Here is a 27,282-nt window from a genome sequence, read left to right as displayed (position 1 = left end):
GCAATCATAAAAGCCCAAGTAAATTTCACACTCTGTTCTGATTTCTGTAAAAAAAAAATTTTTTTTAAGTTTATTTATTTTGAGAGAGGCAGATAGAGTGTAAGCATAGGATGGTCAGAGAGAGAGGAGAGAGTATCCCAGGCAGTCTCTGCACTGTCAGCACAGAGCCCTGGACTCAGGGCTCAAATTTATGAAACTGTGAGATCATGACCTGAGCTGAAATCAAGCATTGGACACTTAACCAACTGAACCACCCAGGTGTTCCAGTCAAAATTTTTAAAAGTAAGCTCTTTGCCTGACATGGGGCTTGAACTCATGATCCTGAGATCAAGAGTCACATGTTTTACTGACTGAGTCTTCTGGGCTCCCTTAATTTCTGTCATTTTTTAAAGTTTATTTATTTACTTTTGAGATAGAGACAGTGTGAGTGGGAGAGGGGCAGAGAGAGAGGGAGAGAGAGAATTCCAAGCAGGCTCCTCACTGTCAGCGCAGAGCCTGACATAGGGCTTGATCCCATGAACTGTGAGATCATGACCTGAGCCGAAGATTAAGAGTCAGACACTTAACTGACTGAGGCACCCAGATGCCCCCTGTCAGGTTTTAAAATATATAAAGCAATGTTTGTAATTTTTCCTAGTTGTCGTTTAGCTTTCCACATCCAAAAATGTTAGTGAAACTCTTGATTGAGGAAGATCTGCTTTGTTTATTCTGTGAGTTATACTTGGGCTCTATAGGTTTCAGAAGTCTGGCTCTAGTCGAAACTGTTCCTGGAAAGAGAACTCATCTCTGAATGAGACAGTCATTCACACCTTAGTCTAAACAAACACAGGTATTGGAGAAGCTGCAGAAATTAACATAAAGCACAGTGGCCCGGGAGTCAGGAGTCAGGAGACCAAGGCTTTCCCCTGGATTCTGCTACTCACATTCTGTGTGGCCTTACGTGAATAACTTCCCCTCTGTGAGTTCTAGCTACCAAATCTGAAAAACGAATTGGATCAGATGAATGAATGGTTTATAATCTGTTCTGGAGGACCACGGGGACCTCGGGAGAAGATAAAGCTGTACATTTTCCCCTCCAACCACCTAGCTCTGTTCACTCAGGGCTGTCCCTTTTACCTGTTTTGTAAATTGGATTCTGAGTAGGAATTCAGTGTTCTCCTGCTACCCAAGTCATAGAGCCACTGTACCGGGCTGTCTTTCGGGTCTCTGCTGGCTGGAGGAGGCTCCTTTCCTCCGCCTCTTCCCTGGAGAATGAGCACTTGGGGCTCTGTAGGAGGGAGAAATTACCATGGAGCAGGTGCCCTTACTTGCTGTGAACCTGGGGGTCTGGGCATGGCCTCACACTGGATGGTTTGAGGGCACTGGAGGGGAGGGAAAGGGCACAGCTACCAGCTGTGACAGGAAGCCAGTGACTAACGTTGTGGTTCCCAATTTTGAGAGGGTTAAGGACAATTATTTATTTTGAGTGTGCCCCAGATTGTCGTCATCCTTCCCGTCCTTGGCAGGCACTCTGATGAGACCATCCTCCGCCTGGCTCTGCTCCCTGGCTGCTCCACTTCCCAAGTCTGATATGCTCGGAGCTTGGCTGGCCCTGCACATCCAGTTTACTTCCAGTGGGGGCAGGGGGAATGGGAATAGTCTAAATGCCCACCAGTGGGGGGATGTGTCCTCACACCGGGTACATCTATCCTATTAAGAAGAAAGAGGGACGCATCTGTGTGGCTAGTATTAAAACGTCCCCATGGTTTGGTTCAGCTGCAAAGCAAGTTGCAGAATGAAGTTTTCCGTGCTGTCATCTTTATGCTAACAGTGCACTTGTTTTTGTAGGGTTCATATGTAGGTAAATGCTCAAGGGAGGGTCTGAAGGCTTCACACCAAGGCCGGGCTTACCTCTGGGAGAGAAGTGGGAGCAACAGGAGCTAATATCTTACATGCCAGGGTCTGAGCCAAGCATTACCCAGGCACTGTCACATGTAATCCTCGAACAGGTCTTTGAGGTACAGATGGGGAAACTGAGTCACAGAGAGGTTAAGTCGTTCCAGGACACTGCACCAGTAAGGAGCACCGCTGGGTCATCTGGACAGAGTCTCTACTTTGAACATTCTATGGTTCTTCTGATGAAAAAGAGTTTTGCTTTGTACTCTATATACTTCCATATAATTTGAATATTTTATACTGAGGGGACACTCATGCATTATTTATATAATTAAAAAAAAAAAAAGAAATACTAGAGAGACAGAATGTGCTTTGTGATGTTACCATCCTATGTCCCCAGAGCAGCTAATATGAAGAGGACACTGCTCAGGAGTTGAGGTTTGGCAGCAGAGTTCTGGTTTCATCTGTCAAACAGACAGAAAGCACGGTTTGAGCTTTGCAGAGATCCCTGGGAGAGGCAGCACGTACCATGAGTCATTCACATTATAGTGTGAAATAGATAAACCACGGAGAGAGGTAGAAGATGCGGAGAAACAGTGGCTGAGGAATCAGAAGAGCTGGGTTCGGGTAGTGGCTCTTCCCCTTTTGGCATCTGCTTTTTATCTATAGTGAAAGGGACCTCCTAAGAGGCAGGGCAGACCTCATGCCCTTAGGGATGTCTGGTGTTGACCGAGCTCCTCCATGAGATCTTTGCCCCATCCATGCGTGTTATGACTCAGAGTCTGAAGTTTACTCTAACGAATCTCTCTGTAGGCTATCAATAGTGATGACAATGCAAATAATTAATCTTTATTTAGTGTTTATTTTGGGGCCAGGCATTGTCGTTAGCATATTACGTCTCTAATATGTCCATGAATCACTTGGGGGATGTGGCTAACATGCAGATTCGGACTCAGTTGGTCTGGTCTGGACCAAAGAATTTGCATCTTTAGTAAGATGCTGAGGTTACCTGTGTGTGGACCACACTGCGAGTATGGAGAATAAAGAGATCAAGACATTGGCTGCCAAGGTTTGAAGCCCATTCCCCACCCCCCAGCAGCAAAATCTTAGCCATATTACTTACTTCACAGGGTTGTTTTAAAATTTTTTTTTTAATGTTTTATTTATTTCTAGGAGAGAGAGAGACAGTGTGAGCAGGGGAGGGTCAGAGAGAGAGGGAGTCACAGACTGAAACAGGCTCCAGGCTCTGAGCTGGCAGTCAGCACAGAGCCCGACGCGGGCCCGAACCCACGAACCGCGAGATCATGACCTAGGCGAAAGTCGGACGCTTAACCGACTAAGCCACCCAGGCGCCCCATTCACAGGGTTGTTTTAAAATTTGAATCAAATAACACACGTACAGGCTCTTGGCACAATGCTTGGTGCATTGTGCGAGCTTGGTAAATGATGGCTGTTATTATTATTCTTCCTATCTCATCAAAAGCTTCAGTAACCCTAGGAGGTAGGTCCTTTGATGTCCCCTGATTTGAGGCTTGGAGAGCTCCCCCAGGGTCATGCAAGTAGAAAGCAGCATGGCTAATTTAGAGTAGGGCTTCTTAACCTCAGTGCTACTGACACTTGGGGCCAATCATTCTCTGTAGTGGGGACCAGCCTGTGCCCCTAAGGAGGTTTGGCAGCATCCCTGATCTCTACCCAGTAGGTGCCAGTAGCATTCTATATCCCCAAGTTGTGACAACCAAAAACGTTTCTGACCTTGCCAAATACCTCTGGGATGACAAAATCTGCCCCCTCACCCCCGGGTGAGAAGACTTGCTCTGGACTGAGTGATCTTCCTTCAAAGGTTCAGGCTGTTCTCCAAGGCATCTTGGAGATGTGAAATTGTCATTTAGGCCATGAGTGTTAACTGAGACTCCAGTAGTATTTGAAAGAATCATCTCTACTGCAGCGACCAAAGGAGTCACATCTTTTTTCTTTTATTTTTCTTGTTTTTTTTTTTAATGCTTGAATGGTTCCAATTCATCTGTTATTCAACCATTATTCAGCTTTTTGAAAAATTTTGGGTCTGATATTATATATTATCCCTTGTTTGAGTTTGGTGCTGTGAAAGCATGCCATTTTCATCTTTTTTTTTTTAAAGAGACATTGCCAACACCATCTCCTAAGTATGCTTTTATTTGCCTTCTGGTATCTACATATAACAACTTCTGCAAAGTGGAATTTATGGTGCACAATCTGTGGCCATTTCTATAGTGTTCTGATTTGCAAACAGGATTCACCTCCTAGTCTGTATTTTTCTTGCAAGCTTCCTTATGTTTGCCTAATTTAAGGTTCTAATAGATGCACTTGTAAAAAGTTGCCTTATTTATCACTGAAGCTGTCTGAGCAGCTTCAATGAAATTGTGCTGACCTCATTTAATTATTTGTAAGGCCTTCATTCTGATTCAGTTGGCAAGGTTTTGGGTGTCTTTTTATGTTTAAGGAAATTAAAGAGCAAACATCAGATAATTTATTGAGTGCTTATGATGTGCCTCTATGGTTTATTTCTCTGAATCCCTCAAACATTTCTTGGAGGTATTTTATGCCCATTTTATGGGTTAGAAAATCCAAATCTTAAGTCTCCATTGAAGATCATACAGAGAGTGAGTAAGAGGTGGGGATAGGGATTTGAGGCCAAAGACCCAGGGTTCATGCTCTTTCCTGCTTTGCTGGGCTGCATTTAGTGATTAAGAATGGACTGGAATTAATGCCTTTGACCACACGCTGTAAAGCAACCAGCCCCAACTGTCTGTTTGATGCCACGGTTTCCAGATGCAGCGCAGTCCGTAATCTGGATGTTCCATCTGCCTAATTTCACACTCCAACTGCTGAGAAATAGCTGGGTTTCCAGAACTGTGGAGACACAGCCAACAGGTCTTCATTCATTCTTAGGGAAATGGAAAGATTGCAAGGTGACCTTGAGGGCGCTGCAGGACCTGAAATCTGTGGGTGTATAAGTGGCACCAGTCTGCATGCGTGTGAATCTCTCTTAAGTGGGTTCAGGAGCTGGGGGTGTTGGTGGCCTTGGAGGTAAAAGTGGACTGTGTTCATTCGTTCAGGATGTAGGCCTGCCAGGAGGGTGAGAGGGAAGGAAAAGGTGCTCAGGCTGAAAGATGATGGCGATTTAGACCTGAGCCATCCTGCCTCCTTGCCAGACCTCAGCCAGATCTCCTCCAACCCAGGGCAGCAGAATGCTAGCACAACAGCTTCAGGCCAGTTAGGCCTGGACAACTGGCACGGATGAAGCACCAACTGGGTGTACGCTGTGAAAAACATTAGAATTTTTAAAGGCATAGGACAGAGGGACACTGTGATTATTTGAAGCAACTTTCCGAGGCTCACTTCCCTTATCTGCGAAATGGGGATAAGATTGCATACTCAGTGCCCAGGATCAACTCAGTTTGTACTCAAGAAAACACTTTGAAACTTCCAAACTGAATTTCATTGCAGCACATTTTTGCAGGATATTTTAGGCCAGGAGTCAGGCCCTGGAGAGAGGAGTTAGACATGGTTGGTCTTAGAGAACTTTAGTCAAGGCCCAGAGATTGTGCTGGTCTGGGCTTCTTCTGTTATAAGTGACAGAACCCTAACTCTAACCATCATCCCCACACCCCCACCCAGTTAAGAAGATGTAGTTGGAAATGTATTGGTTTACATAACTGAGAAGTCTAAGAATGGAACTTCTTCAGGTGGGCCTTGCTCCAGAAGATTGACTCATGTCACATGGACTTGCATTTGTCCTCTCTCGCCTTTTTCCTGTTGTCCACTCTCCTTGCTGCTGGCTTCCTTCTCAGGAGTGCCTTTTCTCGTGGCACCCGGCTTTTAGTCTCCTGGCTGTAAGTCCTGCAGATAGCCGGTGTATGTGTCCAGGCCAATCCATCAGGAGTCATGGGATTCAGTCTTACTGGCTTTGACTGGGTCATATGATTGCCCCTAAGCAAGCCCTGTAGCCAGGTGTGGTTTAGTTCTCTGAGTGGCCACACACAGATCACAGGCTCATGCCAGGGCTTGGGGTGGGGTCAGCCCACCCCTGTAAGGACTAGAGTTGTGAAGGAAAGTCAAGGCTTGTTCCAGAAGAAGGAAGGATGTCTGTCCACCACAGTGGGTACAACTGAAATGTGGCAGATGCCAACTGCTCGGGGTTCTTCCAAAGTTGAAAGGGACCATAAAGCTTGGGGAAGTGACTGTCCGTGGTGGAGGTTTCAGAGAGGGCTTCCCAGAAGCAATGAATTTTAAGCTGGGTTTTGAAGGATGAATATGAGTTTATCAGAAAGTGCAAGGGATTGTCCAAGCAAAGGGACAATTAAAGAAGGTCAGACTGAGAGTCTAGAATAAGAATGAATTTGAAGCCTGCACCCCAGACCACTGAGGATCATCCGGGTGTAGAGTTATAATGGATTTGAATTTGACCTTGCTGAGATGAGGAGGCATTCTAGGTTTCTGAGCAGAAGAAGGATGTGGTAAATATGAGGTTTTATGACAATATGGTGAGAAGAGAAGATGGGCCATAGGGAAGTAGCTTCAGGAGGTTCCCAGGGGTTGGGTTTCCTGGCTCCCACACAAAAAGCATGGATCAGAGATTCAGGGCTAGCCACTCACTGGCTGTGTGACCTTGGGCAAGATATATAATACTTAATCCCTCAGTGCCTTGATTTCCTTATCTATAAATGCGTGTATTCATCATACCTACCTACTACCTGCATGGTGTTGTTGTGAGGATTAAATGGATTAAAGTTTATAAAGCACTTAAATAGTGCCTGGCTTATAACATGGCCATTTAACTGTCAGATTAAAACAAAATCATTCACTGCAATTTTTCCCAAATGGTGTTTTGAGGAAAACCAGTTTCATAGGATGTAACAGGTGTTTCCATGAAAGAAGGATAGAACAGTCAAAAGTGTTTTGATAAATGCTGGGTTCCATATTATTAATAATAATAATTATAGCAAGTATATATTAAGTGCTTACCATGTGCTAGGCAGTGTGCTTTACTGTTTTTGTTTTTTTTTTAACTTCTCTAATTTTATTCTCATAATACCCTGCATAGTTACACAGTAGGAAGCGGCAAGTCCAGAATCAAAAGCTAAGTATCCGTCACTCTGGATATCAAGTTGTTCCTCCTGACACTGCACAGATTGCTTTTCTGCAGACCTTCTCAGAGCCTTTATATTTACATGTGCACTGAAAATTTCCAATTTCCCAGTGAAGAGGATATACAATACTTCCCCAAAATACTGAATCAAAACCTCCCTCACCCCTGGTGCATCTTATGGGGTTTGAATGCCAGCTTCTGAGCAGAATGTGCTTCAACAATAATGATAATTAGTAATGAGAAGGTCTTTATCACTACAGTAACATGGATAAAGAGTAATTCAGAGGACATTCCCCTAAAAAAAAGCGACACTGCTTTTTCCCCCTTACATTACCTGGATCAGCTGCCTAATGCACTGCCAGTGTCCTTTATAAGCTATGATATTGATGTGACAACTTGCTGGAAGGTTCTTCACCACTACATCCCATTATCTATGCAGTTGTAGCTTCTTTCTGCGTTTTGGGTCCCCTGCTCAGGGAAGGAGGTGAGTACCATCCCATTTAATGGGCTATTTGTTAGGGCCACCCTTAACCCTGCACTTTAGCAGTGACCTTGTCTGTTTTCTGTGAATCCCTCAATCAGCACCACTATTGAAATTGTCGAGAGGCGAGCCTGACTGATATAATGCCAGATTGATTGGCCTCGTCCTCTGCTGCGGAGACAAGTGGGGGCAGGAGTGTGGATAGATCCGTGTTAGAGTAAAAATGCTGAACCATATTTTTGCACATCTAAACCACAGATGCAAAGAGAAGAGGAAATGAACGCCTCTTTTAAGCTTCTGCCAACAGTTCACGTTGCCTAGGGGAGGTACCGTGTTTGCCAAGATGGAATAATTTATAGATCTCGTTTTGAACTTTGAAAGTCTGAAACTTTGGGGGTGGTGCGAGAGTGTAGAGAGTGGTTTACTCTATTTAGGTTTATTAATAATCACCAGCTAAGAGGTCAAAGCTAACAACAGAAAATTAAATAGGAACTAAAATTAGTGCTGTGATGTGCAAGGTATAGAGACAAGAATTAGGTTCTGGAAACCTGAGGGGGTTAGGCCTGTTTTTCTCCTTCACTGAAATATCTGGGGTGGGGTGGGGAGTGAGGAAGGGTTCTGGCTCACAGGAAAGGGCTCACTTAATACCTACCCTCTCACTGCTCAGTGGGCCAGCTGGGTTTTCCAGATGCCCCCTCCATTATGTAAGCTGAACTCTCCAGCTTCACCTGGTCTTTTCTACTGCCCCTGACCCTCCAAATGACTTCTCCTGCCCTCCCCACTTTGCCCTTTTGGTTACTGACACACTGACTGTCTCATCATTTCCCCCCACTGGATTTTTGTGTGATTGTTGCCTTTGTTTATGATGCTCCTGCAACCTGGAATGTTCTCTTACTTTGACCAGCTGCAGACTCCTATACATTCTTCCCTTTCTCCCAGGCAGAGTTGATGCCCCTGCAGCTCAACTGTCATACTTCTAGAAAGCAAGCACCACATTGTGTTGCAACCTGGGCTTCAACTATCTTCCTTTGAGGCCGTGAACTCTTGGGGTCCAGGGACTGTTTCTGTTTGCATATCCATCGTCTAGCACTCTGCAGGCTCTCATATATGCATGTTGAGGCATAAATGAATGTTATTGCTTTCATCCTCAGAATCTCTTAGGAAGTTTATTTTGCTGTAAGTGACAAAACCACCCCCAGGTTCCCATAGAGACTTAAACACACAAACTTATATTTTACCACATAAAAACAGATCCAAGGAAGGCCCTGGAATGGTGACTCCATAAAGTCATCACAGACCCAGGCTCCTTTTAGGTATCCATTCTGTCATGCCTATGAGGTGGTATTTTCCTGGCCCAGTATGGCTGCTGCAACTCCAGCCATTATATCTGATTTCAGACAATAGAATTGAGAAGGTATTATGAAGGGAGTGTCCCTTTCTTTTAAGGGAGCTTTCTGGAAATTGCACAATCTGTTTATATCTCACTGGCTGATACACAATACCATAGCCACACCTAGCTGCAGGATGGGCTGGAGTTCTCTTAGAGTCTGGTGTGGCAGGCAGAATAATGGCCCCTGAAGATGTCCAAATCCTAATTTGTGCAACCTGTGAACATTCTATGTTACACGGTGAAGGGGCATTAAGTTTGTAGAAGGAATTGAAGTTCTTAATTGACTCTGAGATGAGGAGATTATCCTGAATTATCTGAGGGGGCTCGATGTAATCCCAATGGTCCTTAAATATGGAAGGGGCTGGCAGGAGAATCGGATTGGGAGTGACACAGTGTGAGGACACTCCTGGACGTTTCTGGCTTTGAAGACAGAAGAAGGGACCACAAACCAAAGAAGTTGTCTCTAGAAGCTGAAAAAGGTTAAGGAAATGGATTCTCACCTAGAATCACCAGAAATGAACCAGCCCCGCCAACAGCTTGATTTTGGCCCAGTGAGAACCATTTCAGACTTCTGACCTCCAGAAATGTAAGATAATAAATTTGTGTTTTCAGCCACAGAATTTGTATTAATTTGTTACAGCAGCAGTAGGAAGTGAGTATATCTGCATAGGGACCTAGCAGTCTCTGCTGCGTCCTTCTTTACAGAGCCACTCAGAAGACGTACGGCAGGCTTAGTGTGGACAGGGGCTGGGGTGGGCTAGGCTGGGCCTTTTTATGGAAGCTTAAAAAAAATCATAGTCTATGGAGGTGAACAAGCTTTTTCTGTCAAAGGCCAGATAGTACATATTTTAGGCCTTGTGGGCCAATAGACCGAATTAAGCATACACAGCCAGTTAAATGCAGTCATTTAAACACGTGAAACCCCTTTCAGCTGGTGGGCTGTACAGAAACAGGCAGTGGACTGGATTTGGCCTATGTTTGCTGCCCCTGATCTATATTGTCACCAAGAGGAGTGTTTCCTTTTATATTTGAAAAATAAAGATGAGGCCTGCTTTTTCTAAAAATTCTGAAGAATGAAGCATCACAGAGCTTAAAAGGGTAAAAATCCTCTCTCCCAGCACCCCCTTGTGTAACAGGGCTTCCTGACCTTGGCCCTGTTGACATTTTGGGCTGGATCTTTCCTTGTTTGCTTTGTTGTGGGGCTGTCCTGTGCATGTAGGACATTTAGAAGCATCCCTGGCCTCCACCCACTCATGCCAGAGGCCCTGCCTCCCTGTTCCCGAGTTGTGACAACCTCAAATGTCTTCAGACTTTGCCATATATCATCCTCATTGAGAACTGCTATGTTCCCTTAGGAGTTGGGGGCTATCATTATGCGTATTTCTCTCTTTCTCACTGTGTTTATTGATAATTCCCTCCCTCCCTCCCTCCCTCCATCTCTTTCTCTTTTTCTCCTTTTCCTCTCCTTTTTAAAAATAGCATCACATTATACATTTTTATTCTGCAACTTACTTTAAAAAACCCTTTTATTAAAGTATGACATACATACATGAAAGTGTGCAAATAACAAGGAGACTGGTTATGAATTTTAACAAACTAACCACAGCTATGAACTAGCACTCAGAGTTCTAAAAAAAAATTAGCCTTCATCAACTCTTTTTTAACAATACATTTTATGAGTTATATATATGATATCATTTATATAACTTATAAAACATACATTCATATAAAATGATATGTGAATATACACATGTATCTTTTATATATTATTTTAAAATTAACAATATAGTGGATACATGTAATTTCCCCTCACTTTTTTCTTGAGGGTGTGTGGGATGAGGCCCCATTCCAGCTTCCCCAAGGATGACCTGCATGTCAGTCAGTTACCACACAGCATTCTCCAGAGCAGAATGGGCACATGACTCAAGCAAAGCCAGGGGATCTAGACAGAGACTTACTCTAGACAGAGGCTTACTCTTGCCTTCACTGGATCTTGAGGAGAGTGCATATGATGCTGGAGCTAAGGCAACCATTTTGTCACTGTAAGGGGAGGCCAGGGCCCACCTGAGGGGAGCAGAGACGATACATGGAGAGAAGACTGAATCTTGGTGGCACCTTTGACCCCTAATTAAGATGTACCTGAAGCTACACTTGCCATAGGGCATTCGTTTGCTTCTGGCCCATGGTTGACCATGCGTATCTGAGTGTAGCTGTGGCTAAGCAGGGACTCATGTACCACAGACTGGTGGCCTGTAACAGAGGCGGCAGCTCTGATCATCTCTGAATTGCCTGTCTGGTCATCCTTCCATTGTCTTCACTGACAGCTTCTGGCTTCTGTTGAGACAGCTGCTCTGTACCAATCTCCTCATCAAAGGGGCAGTTGCTGCACCCTCAGCACTGTCTCTGAGCCTGCTTTCCCTTTCTTTTCCATATGAACAGGCTGGAATTTTTTCACATCTTTAAGTTTTGGCTCCTTTTTGATGAACCATTCCATCTTCACATCATTTCTTTCTTCTCACATTTTACTTTCAGTGGCCAGGAGGGACCAGGCCACTCATTCAGCAGTTTGTTTAGAGATTTTTCTCAGCCAAATATCTGATTTCCTCCCTTGGAGGTTCTACCATCCACAAAACACTAGGATGTGAACACAATTCAGCCAAGTTCTTTGACATTTTATTACAAGGATAGTCTTTCCTCCAGTTTCCAATAACATGCTTCTCATTTCTGTCTGAGCCCTCATCAGAATGGCCTTTACCACTCATATTTCTAACAAAATTCTGTTCCAGATCACATGGATATTCCCTAGGAAGATTGAGGCTTTCTCTAAAACCCTACTTTTCTTTCTGAGTTTTCATCAGAATTGCCCTTAATGGCAATGCCTTAGAGGCATGTACCTTAGAATTCTCCCTGCTTCTACCCACTAGTCAGTTCCAAGGTCCTCTACATTTTTAGGTATTAGTCCAATAGCACCCCAGCTTCTCAGTACCCATTTCTGTCTTAGTCCGTTTAGACTATTGGAACAAAATATCATTGACTGGGTGGCTTATAAACAACAAATTTATTTTTACAGTTCTGGAGGCTGGGAAGTCCAAGATTAAGTTACTGGAGGATTCAGTATCTGGGGAGAGCCCAGATCCTAGTTTACAGATGGCTGTGTCCTCACTTGGCAGAGGGAGTAAGACCTCTCTGAGTCTCTTTTATAAGGAAGGGCACCTATCCCATTCCTGAGGGCTCCACATTCATGACCTAATCACCTCCCAAAGGCCCCTCCTCTAAATAAAACATGCTGGGCATTAGGATTTCAACATGAATTTGGAGAGGACACAACATTCAGGCTATAGTGGAGACAATCCATTTTCTTATCCTTTCCAGCTTTTTTTTTCATTAAAAAACATTTTTTAAATGTTCATTTGTTTTTTAAGAGAGAAGGAGACAGAGGAGTGTGAGCAGGGGAGGGGCAGAGAGAGAAGACACAGAATCCGAGCTGTCAGCACAGAGCCTAACGCAAGCTTGAGGTCATGACCTGAGCTGAAGTCAGATGCTCAACCAACTGAGCCACCCAGGCACCCCTCATCCTTTCTAGCTTTTAGAGGCCACTGCATTTATGCTTATGACTCCAACCTCCATCTTCAAAGCCATCAGTGGCCAGTCAAGTCTTTCTCCCCCATCTCGCTCTGGCTCTTCTGCCTCCCTCTCTGACTCTTCTGCCTCCCTCTTCTACATATAAGGACCCTTGTGACATTGAGCCCACCCACAATTTCCAGGATAACTTTCTTATCCCAGTGTCAGCTCACTAGCAACCTTAATTCCATTTGCAACCTAAGTTCCCCTCTGCCATGTAACCTAACGTATTCACAGATTCTGGGGTTAGGATGTAGACATCTGTGTTAGTGTCCCAGGGCTGCCAAAACAAAATACCATCAACTGTATGGCTTAAGCCAAAGAGACCTATTCACTCACAGATCTGGAGGCCAGAAGTCAAGGTGACAGCATGACTGGTCCCTTCTGAGGGCTGAAGGGGGAATCTGTTCCGTGCCCCTCTCCTGGCTTTTGGTGGACTCAGTGTTCCTCAGCTTGTCAATGGTCATCTCCTTGAATCTTCATATTGTTTTTCTCCTGCATGTGTCTGTCTCCTTCTCCAGATTTCTCGTTTTTATAAGGACACAGTCATATCGGATTAGGGCCCCGTTTTAACTTGATCATAAAGACCCTATTTCCAAATAAGGTCACATTCACATGTATAGGAGGTTAAAACTTGGACTTCTTTTGGGGGGACACAGTTCATCCCATAATGGCACTTTGGGGGGGCCTGTCTACTGCACTGAGGATGACTCAGGATGTTTTTTAAGCTCCCTCACACTTTGATTTATTGTATATTTGGGAGAGAAACAGATGCATTCATGTGAAGAAATAAAGCCCATCCTCTCTGTGTTTTTGGGTTTGCTGGGGAATTGTCCTTGAACCTGCGGGAGCACCTCAGGGACCACACATGCTCCTCTGCCCAACAGCTCAAGTTGTCCAGAATCTTTTTACCCTTGCACTTTACTCATTTTGCAACACACAGATCAGACTGACTCATTCTTTCATGTCTCAAATTTCATAGGGCACTAGAGGTGCCAAGTGGGAGGCACCAACCCTGAGTGCAGTTAGTTCTGCAAGGAGAGAGGCGGAAAGTCAGCTGGAGTGTGGGCCCAGGGTCCAGGACAATGGTCAGGGTGGGGCCGTGAATCTGGGCCCTCAGCCTGGAGGTGGCTCCCAGAGTGCTGGAAGGTGCCTCTTGTTCCATTTCTGTCTCCCCACTCCTCATCTGTGAGCTCCCAGCTGTGGCTGTTCTGAGTCACTGGCTCCCAGTGTTGGACACACGTTCACCTAGAAGCCCTATAGTTACTCACCGAATGAGTCAATCAGTCACTCAGATGAATGCTTGGGGGCCGGGCCTGGCTCCCTCCTAGAACAGGGCCAACACTTGGCTGCCCAGATGTGTCTGATGGGGTCCGGGCAGCCCTGCTGGAAGTGCCCGCAAGGAGGTGACCATCCTTTTCTCTGCTTTTGTTCTTGCCTCTTAAGCAAATGTGTCTCAATTCTGATTTTGATGGAGTTTGAAGAGACTGGGTTGGAAGCTGATGACCAGGGACTTCCATTAGAGTGTCACTTTTGATAAATAGCTCTTTCTGAGGCTGGCACCTGGGAGTTTCATCCTGTGAATGTGGATTCTGTTGGAGTGGAGCAGACCAGGGCACTGGTGTCTGGACTATGCTCAGCTGTGCTATTGCTTCCAGTGCCTCCCTATCACATCTCCCAAAGAAAGGAGTTTTTTCCCCTTTTTAAAAAATAGTTGTGATACAAAATATATGTGACATAAAACTTATAATTTTAACCATTTGTAAGCATACAGTTAAGTAGCATTAGGTTCATTCATCATGTTGTGCCACTGTTACCACCATCCATTTCCAGAACTTTCTCAACTACTACACAAACCGCACACCCATTTAACACTAACTCTTCCTCCCTCACCCCAGAACTTGGTGACCAGCACTCACTTTCCATCTCTCTGAATTACTTACTCTAGAGACCTCATATCAGCGTCTTCACACAGTACTTGTTTTTTTTGTGTGTGTCTGGCTTTTTCCATTAGGATGAGCATTTAACATTGTCTTTGAAACAATTTCCAGAGAGCCCTTATCACCTCCTTCTCTGCCCTTCCTTAGCTCTCTGACATTCCAGAAATCACTGCACCCTGCTGCTGGCCCCCAACCCTGTTATGGAATTTGGGTTTCAGTTTCTATTAAAACTCTCACTTTGGGACTCTCCTCTCAAAACATATCTCAGATGTGTCTTTTCTTCTCACCACCACATCCTCACTCCATCTCTTGTGTGGATGGATGCTGTAACATCCTGACTAGCTATCTTGAGTCTGGCCAGAGCCATTCATAGAGTGATGGCACCGCCCCATGGCCCAGCCCCTTCACCAGCAGCCATTGGTTTAGAGCCCTAAATCCCATGCTGGGTGTTCAGCACCCTGCACAGCCTGTTTCCAGCCTGCCCTTTCTGCCCTGTGTCCCATTAAGCTGCCTTCATTTCATTTTAGCCGCACAAAACTGTCTGCCAGTGTTGGAGAATGCTGGCATCTCATGCCAGCCACTTTGTTTTTGCACTTGTAGTCACACCCACCTGGCATTCTCTCACACCCCATCTAGCTAACTCATCCTAAGGCCAGGCACAAAGGGCCTCCAGCCAGAGCAAAACTTCCTTCCAGTCCAGGCTCTTTGTATATTCGTCTCATAGATTCTTGCCAAATTGGATCAGAAGGATTTGTTGCTGTCTCTATTCTAGGTGAGGGAGACCATGACTCCTTGAGGGCAGTGATGCTTCTTTGAATAATGCACTTACAGATGAGATCATGGGCCTTGGAGCTCTTCAAACTTGGCTTTAAATTCCAAGTCCTCCATTTGGCTCTGTGACAGAAAGGAAGTTTCTTCTACCCTTTGAGACTTAAGGGTTTTTTTTTTTTTTTTTTTTTTATTACTTGTGTAATGCTTGTGGTGGATAGACTTTAAGGTGGTCCTTATGATCCCTCCATCCTGATGCTCATGATTTTGTGTAATGCCCTCCTTTGAATGTGGGCAGGACCCAGGACTTCATTCTAACCACTAGAACATGGCAAAGATGGTAGGGTGCCACTCCCGTGATTGCTGTGTTCTGTAGAACTCCATCTCGCTAGCAGATTTCCTCTTTCTCCATTGCTGACCTTGAAAGAAGCAAGCTGCTATAAGCTGCTATGAAGCAAGTGGCCAGCTTGGAGAAGGTGACATGGCAGGGACCAACAAGCCGTCTCCTGGAGCTGATGGTGGCCTCCAGCAAGAGGCTGAAGCCCTCATTCCTGTTGACACAGGGAAATATATCCTGCCAAAAATCTGAAGGAACTTGGGAGCAGGTCTTTAATCAGTTGAGTCTCTAAGGAGACCACAGGCCCACTGACATCTGAAATGCAGGCTGGTCAGACCCAGAGGTAGAGAGTCCAGCTAAACTGTGCCTTGACATCTGACAGAAACTGCATGAAAAAGAAATGTGTGTTGTGTTAAGTTTATGAGAATCTGTTCTGTAGCAATAAATAGCTAATACAATGGGCATCTCAGTATCTAGCCTAAGTGAGCAATTCTCATGGTGATGGGTAAATGAAAGAAAGCATCTAGAATAATACCAAATGGTAAACCATGCATGAAGGTTAGATGTCATTGCAATTACCATCACCCCTACAGTCACTAGACCCAAACCTGTAATAGACAACCAGGATGGTTGGTAGGGGGCTGAACAGATGGATAAATTAGCAGATATACTCCGCCCAGTGTTAGATTCAGGATCCCTGCCCCGGTAGTCAGGAGCTCATCTAGGTCTTGACTTAACCTAGAAAAACAAAGATAAATGTGATTTCTATTTAGTTGGAACATTTTATTATCTCCTTGAAGTCTGGAGACTCCAGTGGAGAGAGTAGATTGATTTCTTGAACTTGCTTGTCTCAAAGAGGTAAACTTCTGCCATGATTTATAGGGATCCTCAGCTTGAGGGCCGTTTGGATAGCCACCTTGTCCAGAGTCCTATCAAACACCTTTGTACATGTTCCTTCCTCCGAGTTCTTCCGTAGCCCATTGCAGCTTCTTGTCTTTGCAAACCACATTGTGTGGCTTTTCTGGGCTGTCTATTCCCAAAGCTGCAATGAGCTTTAGGTAAGAGCATGTGGGGAGTCAACAGTGACATCCTGAAACAGTCTGCTCATCCAAAGGCAGAAGTAGGAGCAGAGTCAAACTGCAGATGTCTAGCCATGTAGATGACCACCCCTGGAGGAAACTCTATAACCCGTGACAGAGAAAGGGGGAGGAATCCCAAGGGCTTCTTCTTGAGACATTTTATTCCCTTCTGTTTTCATGGTGTTTATATCCCAGGTACTCTAATCTGCCTCCTTCTGGAGCTGCAGCCCCTCTAGGTCCCAAGCTCTGGACAGTTCTTACACTCTGACTGTCAGGATCCACTTTGCTCAGACAGGGTCAAGCAGGTGTCTGCCTGGTGTTCTTTGAATTGAGCTGACCCCAAACCATGCACGGATATAAGGTCTGTGACGTCTGCAGAGTCCAGACGGCAGGACAGTGCCCAAGAGTCCTGTCAGGGGGAGAATGCCATGTCAGTACCCACCTCCCTGCCCATCACAGGCCCCTGCTAAAGATATAGATTCAAGATAGGAAAGTCATTTCTGAAAATTAAATACAGGAGGACAAATGACCCAGTTTCTTCAACAGATGAAGGGTGTGACAAACAGGAGAACTGACATGGATTAAAAGAGACTTAAGCGACCTATCACCCAGATATAACGTGTGTATCTTCTTAGGATACAGATTCACTCAAAACAACTATTAAAAGATATATATGATTTTTATTTTTTTATTTAAAAATTTTTGATGTTTATTTTTGAGAGAGAGAGAGACAGACAGACAGACAGACTGTGAGCAGGGGAGGGGCAGAGAGAGAGGGAGACACAGAATCCAAAGCAGGCTCTAGGATCTGGGCTGTCAGCACAGAGCCCGATGCAGGGCTAGAATTCACTAACATGAGACATGACCTGAGCTGCAATTGGATACTTTAACCAACTGAGCTACTGAAGCACCCCTAAAAGATATTTTTGAGACCTGAGCTCATTGAAGATAGGCTAGGTATTTGGTTTTATGAAGCAATCTCTGTTAATTATGTTGGGGTGATAATGATATTATGGTTCTATATTAAAAAGCTCTTACTTGTTAGGAACACACATTGAAGTATTTATGGGTAAGTGATAGCAAGTTTGGGATTTGCTTCCAAATACTCTAAGAAAACCAACCAACCAAAGCTGAAAATGTGGAGAGATAAAACAAGAATTACTAAAAATTCTGGGTAGTATTTAAAGCTGGATGATGGCCACATGGGGGTCTTGTAGTGTTTCTTCCTTGTGTGCTGTTTTGAAAATGTCCATAATAAGTGTTAACAAATTAAATGTATATCACCTCCTAGGGATCAGAAGGCTGAGTCCTGGTGACTGGTGAATTATGGTGGGATCAGTGTAAAAATGGGTGCAACAACTCCTTCTCTGCTAATGTTATTTGGTGGCTTCCAAAAGTCTAAGTCTATGTGCTATATGCTTGATGAATGAGATAGAAGGTCCCTTCTCCCATGAAATTCATGGACTGGTGGGAGAGACAGATGTTAAATAGACCGTTGACCAGGGAAGCATTTAATTGAAATTGTGGTCAGTGCTGCAAAGGAAAACCACACAGTGTGGAGAGAGCTTGTAATGGGGAGATTCGACACAGACCCAGACAAAGAGCGTCACAAAGGTTTTCTGTTTTTGCTGACATTTAAGCTTGAAGGGTGGTAGCTTGGACAAGTGTATGTGCACATTTGCAAGTACATCGGTGAGTGTGCACACCTGTGTGTGTGTGCATGCATGCCTGTGTGCTGTGTGTGCCTGTGTGTTTTGGGAAAGCAAGAAGATAGAGTAACAGCTTTGCAAAAGTAGGAGACATATTCAGAATTGGAAGGGGCAGCAGAAGGGAAGTGAGGGGAGATGGTCAGGAAGAGGAGGCTGAGGGTTCCGTGTCTCCTGACTGGAGAGATGATGCCAGGGGCTCAAGGAAGATACTGGGTACAGTTCTGGAGAGCAGCAGCATCTTGAGAATGCTGGCTCATTTCTGAGGAATTGAATTTGAGTCCAAAATAAGTTAAATGTTTCAGGCATGACTCATAGTGTCCAGGGACCCTATTATATGCTTCATTTCAGCAGTGGCAGCTCTGAACCAGAAAGGCTGCCACGATTGGTATTTAACATTGCACCCTGCTCTCTGCTCCCAGGTTTTCTCATTCTCAGCCCACATTCTGGGTCCTCAATGACACCTGCTATTTGAGGGGTGAGGGTAAAGCTTCTTCCTCAAAGACTCTTCTTACCTTGGTATTTGACAAGAATAAACTGCGTTTGCCTTTTATTTATTTTTAGGGAATAACAGATCTGTGTGCCAGGGAAGAGAGGTCTCTGGACTAGGGGGTTCAACTCCCAGCAATGCCATATTCTCCCTCTGTGACCTTGGACAGATTCTCTGGCTGGTGGGAGCCCCAGTTTCTTCATCTGTAGAACGGGGACAAATGTAGTCCCTCCCTCACAGGTGGTGGAGAGGAACTGATGAGGTAGATGGGGCATGTGGTATGTCCAGTAATCATGAGCTATTATTACCAATATTATTTTATTAATAACAGTTGTTATACAACTCCAAGATTTGGACCTTAGCCATAGGTGGGTCCTGGGCTCAGGCCTTGATTTATGTCTTCTTGAGCCAAGACTAGATCTTAAGAGTAGGATAGAAAGGCAAGGATGTGATGTCTACAAAATATTCCATTTTCCTCATAGAAAATAAAGGAGGAAAGAAAAATTGCTCTTAATCATCCCACCAGGAGATGAATACCAGTAACATTTTAGTAAATTGCCTCTGAATCTTCCTCTTTTTAAACTGGATTAATCACAGTCCTTATTCATGACATAATCTCAGCACTGTTGCATTTCATGGCCAGTTTTGTCTGTCTGTCATCTGTCTGTCATTAAAGTGAACTATTAAAAATCTCCACTTTAGAAAATTAAAAGCAGTTGATTATTAGTGATTTCATGTTGTTTATCTGAATATTTATTTTATCTTTGATAATGTACTAAGAGCCCATGAACTGACCACCCCAAACGAAAGCTATGTTCTTGACAAGAACCTCTATCTAATATGTGTATGGTAGCCCTCACCCCATCCTGTTCTCTGGACCCCCAGAGAACCAATGCTTACCATTCCACTGCCAGCTTTCCTTTTTTTTTTTGCATCTATATGTATTTCTACAAAGCACATATATTTATTTTTTCTAATTTTCTTGATGCAGATATAATTTTCTTTTGAAATTAAATGAAATCATATCATACACACAGCTCTTTTTTGCCCTGATTAAAAAATTATTGGCTCTTGAATATATCCATTTTTCATTAAAAACTCTCTAGAAATATAAAATGTAATACTTGCATAATATTCCATATTGTGGTTGGACCATAATTTATTATAATTTTCCCTTCAATTTGGGCATCTGTGATTGTTTTTTTTTCTTTTGCAAATAATGCTGTACAAACTTTTGAAGGATTTTCAGTGTATTTTGTTAAATTGCTTTTAAGAAAGGTTGTAAAAGATTTCATTTTCTGCCTCCCTGTGTCCCTTACCCCAATAAGTCATTTTTAAAATGATATTTGATGCCTAGGTGGCTCAGTTAGTTAAGCATCTGACTCTTGATTTTGGGTCAGGTCATGATCTCACAGTTGTGAGATCAAGCCCTGCGTTGTGCTCTACACTGAGCATGTAGCCTGCTTAAGATTCTCTCTCTCTCTCTCTCTCTCTCTCTCTCTGCCCCTCCCCCTCAAAAAAACTTGATATGGGAAAAGTGATATTAAACACACTTTCATGTGTTTTTTGACTATTTATATTTTTTCTGTGAATCTTCCGTTCATGTCCAGAGTTCATTTTTCTATTATGTTCTTCTTGATTTGGAATAGTTCTTTATATATTAAATAAGATACTCTTAATCTGTCTTAGTTGTGGATGTTTTCCAGGATTGTCATTTGCTTTTCTATTTTGTTTATGATGGGTGTGAAATAAAGATGATTTTTATTTTTAGGTAGTCATTTTCCTCACTCTTTTCCTTGACTGATGATTTTTCCCCCCATTGATTTTGTGCTTAGAAAAGCCTCCCCTATCTTAACATCAGCTAAAAGCGAATCTAGATTTTCTTCAGGCTTTTATGGTCAGTTTTTACATTTTAAATCCAAAATACATTTGGAATTCATTTTAATGTCTTTCTGAGGATCTAAGTTGATTATATTCCCACAAATAACCAATTGCCTAGAAGCTGGGTTTATGAGTAGTTTTCCTTATCCCATTGGCTTTTGATGCCTCCTTTAGCATATTATCAATGTTTCTCTTTATGCTTTGGTGTGGTTCATGGGTGTAACACTGTAACTTTGTCCATCAACTCTTATGCCTCTTACCTGCTTGAATGGCTGTAGCCTTATGTTAAGAAATCTCTTGGAGCACCTGGGTGGCTCAGTTGGTTAAGCGTCCGACTTTGGCTCAGGTCATGATCTCACGGTTCGTGGGTTCAAGCCCGGCATCGGGCTCTGTGCTGACAGCCAGCTCAGAGCCTGGAGCCTGCAGATTCTGTATCTCCCTCTCTCTCTGACCCTCCCCTGCTCACGCGCGCGCGCTCTCTCTCTCAGAAATAAATAAAACATTAAAAAAAAAAAGAAATATCTTCCTGCTATTAGTCCTCATTTGCAATGTGACTTTTAAGCATTCCAGGTTTTTTTTTTAATCCATGAAATGTCAAAATAATTTTGTCACCCTTCTCCTAAAAATGATTGGAATTTTGATTGGACTGTGTTAAACTTATAAATTAATTTGGGAAGAATTGACATTTTTACATATTTAGTCTTCTGATCCAACCAAGCTGTGTGAGTCCTATCTATTTTTTTGTTAGTATTTTGCTTCTCTCCCTTTCTCCTTCTCTGTCTTAATCTTCATTGCTATTGGGAATGGAATCCTCATACCCAATATAGGTTGATGTTCTGGCTGGAAACGAAAGACACACTCAAACTGGGTAATTCAAAGGGAGTCTATAACTGGAATTACCAAAGTATGAGAGAGGGAGACTGTAGGAAAACCATAACGTATTGGAGAGTTTTCCTGGGCTTAACAGGGGGACAATTAGCACCCCTAGGTTGAAGAGGTGAGTAAGAGCAAAAACCAGATCCTGAAAGGGATTGATTATGTGGAGAGAGACTTTTTGATGGGGAACTGGAACCTTTGGTTGGGATACCCAGCCTACCAGAGGAGAAGGGGAGGGAAGGAAATTGGGGAATAAATGACACAAGCTCTCCTCCCTCTCTGCTGGTAAAGCAGGAATCTAAAGACCCAGGGGTTCCACTGATGTAGTCCACACAGATCCCCCTTGCGGATGGATGCAGAAGAGCGAGAGGGAAGAGGGAGAGGCAAATGGAAAATATTCACCCAGCAACGGTCCCTCATTCTCATCCCCCATTGTATATACCATCTGGTATTTGTCAGCATATCCAGGGACAAGTGATGCTTATATCTTCATTTTACTCTTCAAACATTTTTCTAAATACTTTCTCTCTTTGCAAATTCTAAGAATTTTCTAGTTGATTCCCTTGGGTATTCCAAATGTATAGTTGCATGATCTACTAGTAATTATTTTGTCTTCCTGCTTCCAATGGTTGTGTCGCTTATTTTATTTCCTGTTCCTACTGTAAGAGCTGAGCCTGCCACAAAACCATATGTGGTTTTAAAAAGGCCTTTTTAAGAGCCTAAATTTCAGCTTTTGAGCGTCATGAGAAATCTATGGCTTGATCTATTTCCTCTTCTCTCTGTTCCTCTTCCCCCCGCCCCCAACCATCCATCCAGTATACATATATTAAGTGCCAACCACATTCAAGCACTGAGCAATGTAGTGGTAAACAAGAGAGACAGTTAGCAAACTAACAAACAAAATCAAAAATACAAATACCAGAGAAGCATTTCTCAAACTTTTTGAAAAAAATTTTTAATGTTTGTTTATTTTTAAAAGAGAGAGAGAGACTGAGTGCGAGTGGGGGAGGAGCAGAGAGAGAGAGGGAGACACAGAATCTGAAGCAGGCTCCAGGCTCTGTGCAGGCTCTGAGCTGTCAGCACAGAGCCCGACACGGGGCTCAAACCCACGAAATGTGAGATGATGACTGGAGCTGAAGTTGGACATTTAACTGACTGAGCCACCCAGGTGCCCCTCAAACTTTTTGAACTCATTCTACAGGAAGAACTTAATTTGGTTGTGTGTCCCAGCCCCCACACGCATACATATGCATTGATAAAAGTTTCATTTATCTCTTACTACCTATAATGCAATTCATGGAATATGCTCTGATGTTTTCTATTGTAATTCACTTTATTTAAAAAGGACGAAAGGGGAAAAAAACCATGCTAATGCCTGCTGCTCACTCACACAATTTCATGCCCCATTCCTGTGTCTGGACTTGCAGTTTCAAGAACACCGAGTCAGTGTAAGGTACTGTGCCAAGAAGTATCATGGAAAAGGGTAACTGGGTCCCTACTTTAGTCACCAAAGCTTTTATTCCAAGAGCGACTCTATCTACCACTGAACTTAGAAAGAGTCCTTGGGGAGCACAGAACTTTATTGAATTAGGAGGATGTTGGAAAGAGTCCCTTCAAATGGTAAGCCCCCTGAAGGTTATGGAGGGACAGAGGCAGTTTTATGCCTCCCTCCATATCCTAGAGCTATTACTTTGACGTTTCTCTTTAACTGAGCGGCTCCCCCAGCAGCCACCATTGACTTCTCTTTACTAGGTCTGGGGAAGCCAACTGCAAGTAAACTGAACTTGGGTGTAACTGGGTTGAGGATAGGTGAGCGCTGTCTGTGGAGCTGGTTTTCCACCTGTTAGCTCTTTTCCCTCAACTGATGGTTCCCAGAGAGATAACCTTAGCCCTGAGTTTCTCTGAAATCTCTGAACCCCTATTGGGTGCTTAACAGCTGCTCCAGGTACCTGGGAGCAGGGAGTGGAGGGGCTCATGCATAGTTACCACGTGATATCGTCCTCTGGAACCTACCAGGATCAAGATCTGGTTATATCCAGAAAAATGAGGAGTTAGACAACTGTGATTGGTGCTTGATATATTCTAAAGGAGCTGGGGCAGTGGAGAGAATGACCATCAAGGCCTTACAAACCAGGGAAAGAAAGCTTTTCTGCTTGGTCTTCAGAATGGTGAAGAGTAAGTACGTTCTGGGTCAGAGGAACATTCAGACTTATCATTCATAGCAACTACCTTTGTAGAGCTTCCTATATGCTAGGGACTATTATTACCCCAGTGTTACAGATGTGGAAACTGAAGCAAGCTTGGGCTTGCCTCTCCCTGAAAGCCTCTTATAAGGATCCCCTGTTGTTGAAGCCATTTTTATTTGAGAATTCTTGAAAACGGAAAGCATTCTAACTTACAACTTGTATTTGAAATCGATTCCTTCCTTCCTTCCCTTATTCATCCAGTAAATATTTACTGTGAATGTACTACATGATGGGTCCTATGCTAGGGGCTGGGGATGCCATAGTGAATTCCATCATGAATAAGGCAGAAACAGACTCTTCAGAGGTGGGAGAGGCAGGCGTCAATTAAGTAGACAGGTCAGTGCCACATGGTTTTACAGATGATTTCTTTCTAAAATTAAAAGAGCATATAAGTGTATGCCAATATCATTATAAAATAGAGGCAAATTCTAAATAATTTACTAACCAACAATCAACAAAGAACAAAAAACTCAATGACCAAGTAGCATGTACTTCAGGAATGCAAAGCTATTTTAAAAGTATTAGTCTTAATGGTGAAGTTATTTTCATTGAAGTCAGCTATTACTATTCAAAATTATTTTGGGAGATCTAGTGAACTAAAAATCATAATATGTAGTATTTAAAAAGAGAGAGTGAATTTCTCTCTTTTTGATGATGATATGACTGCACACCTAGAACATCCAAATGTAAATGCTCAAGGAAAATCCTCCAAAACCCCTAACCAAACCAAATTACATTGAACTAAGAAAAAGCCCTATCAAAACAAGGCAGGAAATTTACTAGCTGGCTATAAAGAAGAGAGTTTGACTCTCTCTTATCTATAAGCAGGTAAAAATGAAAATGTGTAATATATGTCATTTGTTTAACTGACTATGCTCTACAAAGTTTAAGAATAAATTTAATGACAAAGAAAAAAAAAGCGGACAGGTCAGTGGTATTCCCCAGCATGACGAGTGTGTTGAGGGCTGAGTATCTGGTGATGTGATGTGGGAATTAGTCTTATAAGGAGGTCACGTGATTTCCCTGAGGAAGTGACATTTGAGCTGATGTCTAAAAGAAGAGTAAGCATTTGTTTAGTAGGGAAGGACAATAGGGATGTGTTCTAGAGAGAGAAAAATAAAAGCAGGGGCCCTGCAATGGGAGGGAAATTGGGGATATTGGGAGGTGAAGAAGGCCTGGTGGGTGGAGTATGGGCCGCTGGGGTGTCTTAGCATCCTCCAGAGGAACAGAACCAATGGGAAACACATAGATACTCAGAGAGAGGTTTATTATGAGGGACTGGCTTACACAGTGATGAAGGCTGAGAGGTCCCATGACTAGCCATCTCTAAGCCAGAGGTCCCGGGAAGCGGGTGTTGTGGTTCTCAAACCCACAGGCCTGAGAACCCAAGGCAGGAGGAGATGGGTGTCCCAGCTGAAGCAGGAGGGCACATTTGCCCTTTCTCTGCCTTTTTGGATCTTCAGCAGATTGAATTATGCTCACCTGCTATGGTAAGAGTGCTCTTATTCCAGTCTACGGATTAAAGTGTTGATCTCTTCCAGAAACACTCTCACAGACACCCCCAGAATTTTACCAGCTACCTGGCATCCCTTAGCCCAGTCAAGTTGACATAAAATTAACCACCACATGGGGACAGTTGAGGGAAGGTGGGCTAGCACCCATGGGGTCCTGGGTATCGTACCAAGGCCTTGGGGCTTTGTCTGTAGACCTTTAGGAACCATTTAAGCAGCAGGATGATGAGATCAGATTAGCATTTCGGGAAGATTGCTGTGCCGAGCACCATTTGGGCTGAAAAGCTGTAACAGGATTCTGGAGAACAATGATCATACTGAAATCACAGCAGGGCTGGGAGCCCTTTCCTGCCTCCCTGTGTGGCCCCCGATAGGCTCCATGGGCTAATGTGTTTAAGTCGGTTGCTTATTTAGAATTATCTTTGATTTGACACAGATTCCTGTTTCTCAGCTTGATTCACCTCTACAGCTTTCATCTGAGGAGAGAGGTGGTGTATTTTCCACTGCTCATGGTATTTTGAATGCATGTTCTAAAATCAAGGGGGCCTGGGGCGCCTGGGTGGCTTAGTCGGTTAAGCGTCCGACTTTCGCTTGGGTCATGATCTCGCGGTTCGTGGGTTCGAGCCCCACGTTGGGCTCTGTGCTGACTGCCAGCTCAGAGCCTGGAGCCTGTTTCAGTCTGTGACTCCCTCTCTCTCTGACCCTCCCCTGCTCACGCTGTCTCTCTCTCTCTCCTAGAAATAAATAAAACATTAAAAAAAAAATAAAATCAAGGGGGTCTGTTGGCGTAGTGGGAGACTATTGAGGTGTGGAGAGAACTGCAAATATTCATAGACCTTAAACTCTAGCCTGCAGGCTATGATAGAAGTGCGTTTGGCTCCTGTCCTTTCCCAGTCTGGTTTCTGAGGTATTTCTCTTCCTCACGGACCACTCCCGTGGCATCAGGGATTCTCCTTCTGGCTTTGGGTGGGTAGGTAAAACTGATGAATGTCCCACACTGTTAGACCTTTGGATGGGGTTGTATGAAGTATCAAGGTGGGGTGAACATAAATTCTGCCAGAGAGTCCGCAGGCAGCAAGAAGGAAGCAGGGAGAATGCCCTCAACCGATAGATAGCACATGCAACAGCTGGCATGATTGTGGGCACAGGAGATATGTGACAAGTCTATTTAAATGGCTGCAGATGGACAAGATGCACTGACCTGGCCTCCCTGTGCACTGGGGTTGGTGGGCAGAGCGTGGCTGCCTCTCCATGCAGACTCCTTTCCATGTGCCCTCCTGCCACGTCTGGTCTCCTCAGAGACCCCACTGACCTCCCTCTAGGTGGCATTATCCCCTTCTCTACCCTCTTTCAACCTAAGTGACCCTTTCCAATTTGTTTTCATGGACTTTTAAGTCTCAGGAGGCTTCTCCTGTCTCAACAAGATGTCCTCTTGCAGATCAAATTTGCAGCTTCCAAAAATGATTGTGATGTAGCATCAAGAGACTTCTTTAAAAGTTTAAAATAAAAGAACAAATGTTTTTCTCTTTGTACGCACCCGACAAATATGTACTGAGCACTCTCTATATGACAGGCATGTTCTAGGTGCTGGGGACATAGCGGGGAATAAAATAGACATCTGTGCCCTGGTGAGGTTCAAGGTCTATTCAGAGGAGATAGAACAATGTGTGCACGTCTCCTTGAGGAGTGGCAGGCTCCTCAACAAGGAAATGTGAAACACAGATGTGTAAGAAATGACTATTTCAAGATATCATCTTGCTTCATTCTATTGAAATATTTCTTGAAAAGCAACCAGAATGGCCCAGTCCAAAATTCAGTGCTTGCATGTTCCTGCAAGAGAAAGGTCAGTTCCTGTGGCTTGTCACTGAAGGTCTTCAGTATGACCTCGACTTGCACATTCAATTGTTATCCCCACTCCTTCACTCTGTAAACTCCATGTTCCTGTCAGACCAA

The sequence above is a fragment of the Hyaena hyaena genome, unplaced genomic scaffold (assembly GCF_003009895.1).
Source record: "Hyaena hyaena isolate Hyena2069 unplaced genomic scaffold, ASM300989v1 scaffold_155, whole genome shotgun sequence".
Classification (NCBI taxonomy): Eukaryota; Metazoa; Chordata; class Mammalia; order Carnivora; family Hyaenidae; genus Hyaena; species Hyaena hyaena.
This window is presented reverse-complemented; position numbering follows the sequence as displayed.